Here is an 8,206-nt window from a genome sequence, read left to right on the forward strand (position 1 = left end):
ATTTTCCCTCGAGTTTTGGAGGCTGAGGGGTGACCTTACCGAAGTTTAGATAATCATGAGAGTCATGGTAGGCTGAATAGTTGAGGTCTTTTCCCTAGGGCAGGGGATTCTGAAATTAGAGGCATAGGTTTAAGGTGAGAGGGGAAAGATTTAAAAGGGACCTAATGGGCAACTTTTTCGCACAAAGGGTGACGCGTGTGTGGAATAAACTGCCAGAGGAAGTGGTGGAGGCTGGTACAATTACACCGTTTAAAAGGCATCTGGATGGGTATATGAATAGGAAGAGTTTAGAGAGATTTGGGCCAAATGCTGGCAATTGGATTTACTTAGGATATCTGGGCATGGACATATCTTAGACATGGACCATGGTGGCTCAATGGTTAGCACTGCTGCCTCACAGCACCAGGGATCCAGGTTCAATTCCAACCTTGGGCGAGTGCCGTTTGTGCGGAGACTGCACATTCTCCCTGTGTCTGCATGGGTTTCCTCTGGGTGCTCTGGTTTCCTCCCATAATCCAAAGATGTGCAGGTTAGGTGATTGGCTATGCTAGATTGCCCATGGTGTTTGGGGATGTGTAGGTTTGGTGCATTAGTCAGGGGTAAATACAGGGGGGAATGGTGAGTTACTGTTTGGAGGGTGAGTGTGGATTTATTGGGCCGAATGGCCTGTTTCCACACTGTAGGGATTCTTTTAAATAAAAAATTGTACCGAAGGGTCTGTTTCTGTGCTGTATATCCCCATGATTCTAATAGAGGTGGTGGGTTTGGAAGGTGCTGTTGAAGGAATGCAACAGTGATGTATCTTGTCGATGGTGCACACTGCTGCGACTGTGGTGACAATCATCCATATGGAGAGCGAAATAAATGTTTTAAATCTGAGACGTTTCATCCTACTCACTTCAAAACTGTAACTGCAGAGGGCTAGCACAGAATGATAACCTGAATAGGCCCTGTGTTGTCACCATTCTCAGATTCTAGTTAAACAAAAGCAGAATACTACTGATATTGCAAACCTGGACTAAAAGCAACAGTTATCCAAGATCTCAGCAGGCCAGGTAGCTACAATGGTGATAGAAACGTCTCTAAAACTTTCAACTATGCCCTAGTTTTAGCTTTTAAGCTGTCTGAGGTTGTTAAAAATTCAATGTAATTGAGGTTAACTCTTAGTTAAGACCATTTGATACAGAAGCAGAAGTAGGCCAATCAGCCCAGTCATTTCCACCATTCTGTGATTCCATGGCTTCACCCATGGCTAACCTGAATTTCTTTTCTTCCCTTTTCGGTTGAAGGTCCAAATTCCTTTTGACTGATTATTCTGATTCTTCTTGATGAAACTTGTTCTTTATGGTGATGTGAAAAATATGCATCAGTCACAAAAATAGCCAAACACAACTGAATAACTCAATATGAACTTAAATGGGAGCAGGACACATAGCCATCTGAATCTGCTCTACAGTTTATTTTTTAATGGACCTGCTTCAGTGTGCTATGATCCACCCCAGAGCACATGGGACTTGAAGCTAGGCCTTCTGGCTTAAAGGTAGGAACACTACCACATCACCACAAGAGCCCCTGTTTGCTGTCACAGCTGATGTTTGATTTCAACACTTTTCATTAGATTAGATTACTTACAGTGTGGAAACAGGCCCTTCGGCCCAACAAGTCCACACCGACCCGCCGAAGCGCAACCCACCCATACCCCTACATTTACCCCTTTAACCTAACACTACGGGCAATTTAGCATGGCCAATTCACCTGACCTGCACATCTTTGGACTGTGGGAGGAAACCGGAGCACCCAGAGGAAACCCACACAGACACAGAGAGAATGTGCAAACTCCACACAGTCAGTTGTCTGATTCGGGAATTGAACCCGGGTCTCTGGCGCTGTGAGGCAGCAGTGCTAACCACTGTGCCACGTGCCGTCCTCAATTCCTGCAGAATCCAAAAATCTTATAACCTCAGTCTTGAAGAGACTAAGCACTTGAACTTGCATGGGCTGGAGAATTCCAAGACCTCATAACCTCCCGAAGGAAGATGATATCTAGTTCAAATGAGAAATGGCAAACCATGCAGTAATGATTAACTCTAGGAGTCCAAAACTCTCTCCCTACCAAGGTATGGTTCAGTGACCATCAAGGCCAATGATCCTGGAGAAGTGAGCAAAATGAGTTTCTCTATGTCTTATATAGAAATGATACAGTACTTCAGAATTCAGACCATCAGGTTAGATTTTTAGTAGGTCTGGGCAGTTGGGTATTTGTCCCTGCTGTCTTCAAGTCTCCCCCTTGCTAGTTACAGGGTCTTATTTTGGGATCAGCATGGACTTTGGATCTAGAATTAATACATTTTAAATTTTATTTTTAAAAGATGGTGTTAAAGATATTTTTTACCCATACCCATGTCCCCAGCAATCTGAATGTTGGATCAATCATACAAGACCAAGCCAATACGATAGTCTTCACATGGGCTTAATTTTGAGAGATGTGGATTCCTTGCACCTCCAACTCAAATTGGCTAAGACCCCACATCTGAGTAAGTAGGCTGTCTTACAAGCATTTCATGCTCGATGGGATGTTAATTGGCACAGGGCAAGATGTTCACTACCCCCAAATCGAGGAGGGAATCTGCCTTTGAGAGTTGTTGACTCATCAGATTACCCAGCAGCTCAGTAGTCCCAGTAGCACCATGTTCATGTGATAAATACTAAAAGATGAGAAACAAAATCAAACATTGCTGGAAAAACTCAGTCACCGAAGCTGCCAGGGCACCTGAGCTTTTCCAACTTCTGTTTTTCTGTTCATGTGGCAGCCATTATTGGGACAACCGGGAAACATCTAAGAGGAGAAGATAACAGATGTTTTATTTTTTAAACGTTATTCATAGGCTGTAGACACCACAAACTGGACCAACATTCATTGCCCATCCGTAGTTACCATTGAGAATGTTATGGGGAGCTGCTTTCTTGAACTGCTGCAGTCCATTCAGGATAGGTATCCCACAATGCCATCCAGGAGGGAAGTCCAGGATTTTGACCCATTGACAGTAAAATTCCAAGTCAGGAGGGTAAATGGCTTTGAAGGGAACTTGCAAGGGGTGGCACTCCCCATATATCTACTGCTATGTCCTTCCAGATGGTAGCAATCGTGGAGTCTTAATGAATTTCTTCAGTGCATCTTTTTGATGGTACACTATTAAGCATTGTTGGTGAAAGAGCTACATGTTTCTGGATGTGGTGCCAATCAAGCGGGCTACTTTGTTCTGCATGCTGTCAAGCTTCTTGACTGTTGTTGAAGCTGTACGCATCCAGATAAATGAATATTCCATTACACTCCTGACTTGTGCCTTGCAGATGGTGAACTTTGGGAAGTCAGAAAGTGACTCACTACTAAATTCAGGCTTGGAGGCCCATAAGGCTTGTTCCTGTGCTGTCTTGTTCTTTGTTCTAATCTTACTGTCTGACCGGTGGGGGGAGGGGAAATGAGGACTCCTCCATCGCCAGACCATAGCAACACAAAGGTTGGAGGAAGAACGCCTCATCTTCCGCCTAGGAACCCTCCAACCACAAGGGATGAACTCCGATTTCTCCAGTTTCCTCATTTCCCCTCCCCCACCTTGTCTCAGTCAAATCCCTCAAACTCAGCACCGCCTTTCTAACCTGCAATCTTCTTCCTGACCTCTCCGCCCCCACCCCCAATCCAGCCTATCACCCTCACCTTGACCTCCTCCCACCTATTGCATTTCCAACGCCCCTCCCCCAAGTCCCTCCTCCCTACCTTTTACCTTAGCCTGCTGGACACACTTTCCTCATTCCTGAAGAAGCGCTCATGCCCGAAACGTCGATTCTCCCGCTCCTTGGATGCTGCCTGACCTGCTGTGCTTTTCCAGCAATACATTTTCAACTGGAGATTATCATTACCTAGCACTTGAGTGGTACACATTTTTGCCAGCCCAAACCTGGATATTGCCCAACTGGACTGAAGATAACTCGGGGATATTTGCAAACCACAGGGAGAGAGTTTGAGGGAATGGAAGACCAGGTATGGGGGGGTAGATTTTTATAGGAGTTTCCTCCAATAGGTACATCAGGGGGGCCTTGGTGTTAAAACTCCAGAGGGGACCTCATGTATGATTTCAAAAGCAGTCCCCACTGCGAGGAGCCTTGAAATAACACTTGGCAGCTCTGTAACCCCTGCAGTTCCAGTCAGTTAGTCCTACCTTGCCGAAGTACCTAATTAAATCCACAGTCATGTGTATCAACAAGTAATGTGATGGACGTGAGAATTATGTGCAGGGGAAATGATCAGGGTGGGGCATTATCTTCCAACTGAAAATTAGATTCTTTATCCTTGCTCAGCCCTAGCCAGATGAAGCTGCTGGTGTTCCAGTATTGGCTACCCCAACCACAGTGATGAGACACTTAAATGGCCATTCGTTAGCTACTCCCAGGCTTCAATAGGCCCAAAAATCAGACAAACCACCTGACACCTCCCTCTGTACTCCCTCCCCATCGAGGTTTGGTAGGCAGAGAGTTAGGCAGCAGGATTTTACGTGACCCCACCTTTAAACCTGTCAGCAAAGAAGCAGAAAAACCAGCCCAGAGATTCATTTTTTTTCCCCACAGAAACACTAAGAAAATATGCTCACCAGTAATAGGGGAATCATACAAATAAACTATGGAGACTCCATTTGCCCCTAATCTTAATAGGACATTAATTTTCCAATTTAAAATGATGTCCATATGATACTCTGAAATGATATGACAGGACAGTATCAAAATAAAAATTGCTGGAAAAGCTCAGCAGGTCTGACAGCATCTGATGAGAGAAATCAGAATTAGTGACTGAGTCAGTCAACATTTTTTGGAACTAAGAGTACAAATTTGTGTTTCTGGTCTTTCCCCAATCATTGAAACTGCAATTAGTTGCAAATTAAAAAACAAAATTTGAGAGATGGGACTGTCACTGGTTGGACCAACATATCTCACCCATCTCTAATTACCCAGAGGATACTTAAGATTCAATCACATTGCTATGGATCTGGAATCACATTTATGACAGACCAAGTAAAGATAACAGATTTCTCACCTTAGAGGTCATTAATGATCCATATGTCATTTTTTAAATAATTGAGGGCTGCCATTCAACTGGCTTTTTACTCCACATGTAGTTAGCACCATAGCCTCACAGAGCCAGGGACTTGGGTTCGATTCCAGCCTTGGGCGACTGTCTGTGTGGAATTTGCACATTCTCCCCGTTTCTGCATGGGTTTCTTCAGGGTGATCTAGTTTGCTCCCACAATCCAAAGATGCGCAGATCAGGTGGATTGGCCATACTAAATTTTCCATAGCGTTAGGTGCATTAGTTAGAGGGAAATTGGTTTGGGTGGGTGACTCTTCAGAATGTTGGTACGCACTTATTGGGCCGAATGGCCTGTTTCCACACTGTAGGGAATCTAATAAAATTATTCACCATTTAACATGGCAGGATTTAAACCCATGCCCCCTGTCCCCAAACATCAGCTTGGTACTTGTAATTATAAGTCCAGTAACATTACTATATTGGCACCAGCTCTTCAGAATTTAAAAGGGCTATGCAAAAGGAAGAATACACAGTGGGGGAGAGGTTCTGTTCTCTTTTTCTGCTGTTGTTAAATACTGTTCCTCCGATAAGCAATATTTTTCTGGGAGTCACAACTCTGTGCAACTTACCTTTCCCAGAGAGCAGCACAGCAAAGGTCATTGAATATTTTCAGGCTGAGCTACAGCTTCCTGATCAGATGGGAGTCAAAGGGTATAGTTGACAGACAGAAAGCAGATTTAAGGCCAAATTGGGCTCAGCTTTGATCTCAAGGAGCCAGATTGGCTGCTCTTGCTCCTAAATCATATCAGCATTTCTTCACAACCCTGAAATGCTACTTTTATTATGGATGTGGTGTTTACTGTATTTGTTTTTCAGATTCCCAGAACTGAGTTGCTTTTAGTCTACTCTTTGAAGCTGATTTCGTAGATGGAGACAATAGTGTAAACACAATTTGCTACAGTTAAAAATTTTAGATTGCACTTATTTCAGCTTTGAGGTAAGCAAGCAGGAACATTCCTCTTGCCTCAGTGAACAGTCCAATAATATGCACTGAAAAGAGGTGCCTAATTATTCCAAATATTGCCAACATGTCCATAAACCCCAAATGTAAGGTTTTGGCACCAGGTTTTCTGCAGTCCCAATCTCAACTCCGACATTCCTAGAAGTCCACAAGCAAATTCCTTAGATTTTAAAATTACATTTCAATAAAGTTGGGTGATACCTTGGAAGAGAAACGCACCATTCAAGTACCTCAGATGTCATGAAATGAATGGAAAGACAGCATGGAGCTTAAAGTTAAGGTGCCCATTTAGCAGGAGTCATTAACAAAAACAACAGGCAAACCAGAGAAATTAACTAACATGCATTGAACAAATAAGGTCAAATAATATTGACTAAAGCACGTCTATGTAACAGGTAGAAGTGCTATCAAGTACTTTCCAGTAGTTCTATTGACACTCAAAACTTTAAAACATTGACCATATAGTTCCCACATACTTAAATGCTAAAACCATGTTTTAAAGAACGACTTGTGCCTTCCTGAAGAGCTTTTGTCCGAAACGTCGATTCTTCTGCTCCTCTGATGCTACATGACTTGCTGTGCTTTTCCAGCACCACACTCTCGACCCTTGTAGATGGTGGACAGGCTTCAGAATCAGGTGGGGAATTACTCACCATATTATTCCTAGCCTCCGACCTGTTTATAGCCACTGTATTTATATGGGGAGTCCAGTTGAGTTTCAGCTCAATGATCACTCCAGGATGTCGATCGAGTGCCAGTAAATTCAATGCCAGTGAATCTTTCCTCAGTTAAGGGAATTAAAACTGTCCGCAGTATTCCTGCTGTGGTCTGGCTAGTGTCATGTAGAGTTATATTAAAACCTACTTTTATATTTCATTCCCTCTAAAATAAAGGCCAACATTTAATTTTCTTTCCTTATTAGTTGAACTTCTTTGCTAGCTTTTGGCAATTTTGCACATATACAATTTGTATATGCATGATTTTGCTTTCTACTGGCTCTTGATCACCCTAAAAGTTCATGCCCTCATCACTGACATCCCTCCCAGTCGGAAGAGTAAATAAAACAATTAAGCCCACCCTCTATTTTGAACACATCTCAGTTTTCACTGTTCCAAGAACAAGGGTATTTTTAACATCTCTGATTTCTGATACCATTCCAGTAAATTTCCTCTACCATTTGTAATGCTTTGACATCCTTCCTAAAGTGGCTGATGACTCCTCAATACAATTGGAAATTGAGAATTAAGGATGAATTAGAGAGAGGAATATAGGAAATAGGCCATTCAGGCTTATAAGCCTATCCCACTAGGAGCGGACGGTTTGAATTAGGAAAGACTAGTTAGGCAGGGACTTTTCTTTCATTGCAGCATAGGAGGGTGACCTTATCAAGTTTATAAAATCTTGAGGAGCATAGATAAGGTGATTAGCAAAGGTCTTTTTCCTAGGGAAGGGGAGTCAGAAACTATGGGGCATATTTTAAGATGAGAGGAGATAGATTTAAAAGGGATCCAAGGGGCAACATTTTCCATACAGGGTGGTTTGTATATGGAAGGAACTGTCAGAGGAAGTTGTAAATGCATGTGCCAATTCAACATTCATGAGAGATTTGGACAGGTACACACAAGAAAGGTTGAGAGGTATGGGCCAAATGCAGACAAGTGCGATTAGTCTAGTTGGGAACTTGGTCAGCATGGACATGTTGGATTGAAGGCTGTCTTTCTGTGCTGCAGGACTCTGACTCTACAGTTGAGGATGGATCTGAAATGCATTTTTTTGATAATCTGCCAATTTTAAACAATGACAAAATTGACCACAGTTGAAAGTAGGCAAATTAGTTAAAAAACTCAACTTTCTAATGTTATTTTCAAATTCAGAGATAGTGAGTTAAATTACAGTAAGGCAGCGCGTAACTTAATTTATTAAAGACCTAATAAGGTATTCCCTAATTTTATTTCAAGTTGTATGGAGGTAGATAGTAAAATATTAGATCACTATGCTACAGAAACAAGTCAGGGGAGACCATAAAAAGTTGCATACTTGAAATATTTTGATAAGTTCAATTCTTGCCTGAGCTTAAAATTTAAAAATTACTTGTAGAATTAAGA

This window comes from Chiloscyllium plagiosum, unplaced genomic scaffold (assembly GCF_037043375.1).
Source record: "Chiloscyllium plagiosum isolate Xiang-an unplaced genomic scaffold, Cpla_swu_hap1 HiC_scaffold_36, whole genome shotgun sequence".
Classification (NCBI taxonomy): Eukaryota; Metazoa; Chordata; class Chondrichthyes; order Orectolobiformes; family Hemiscylliidae; genus Chiloscyllium; species Chiloscyllium plagiosum.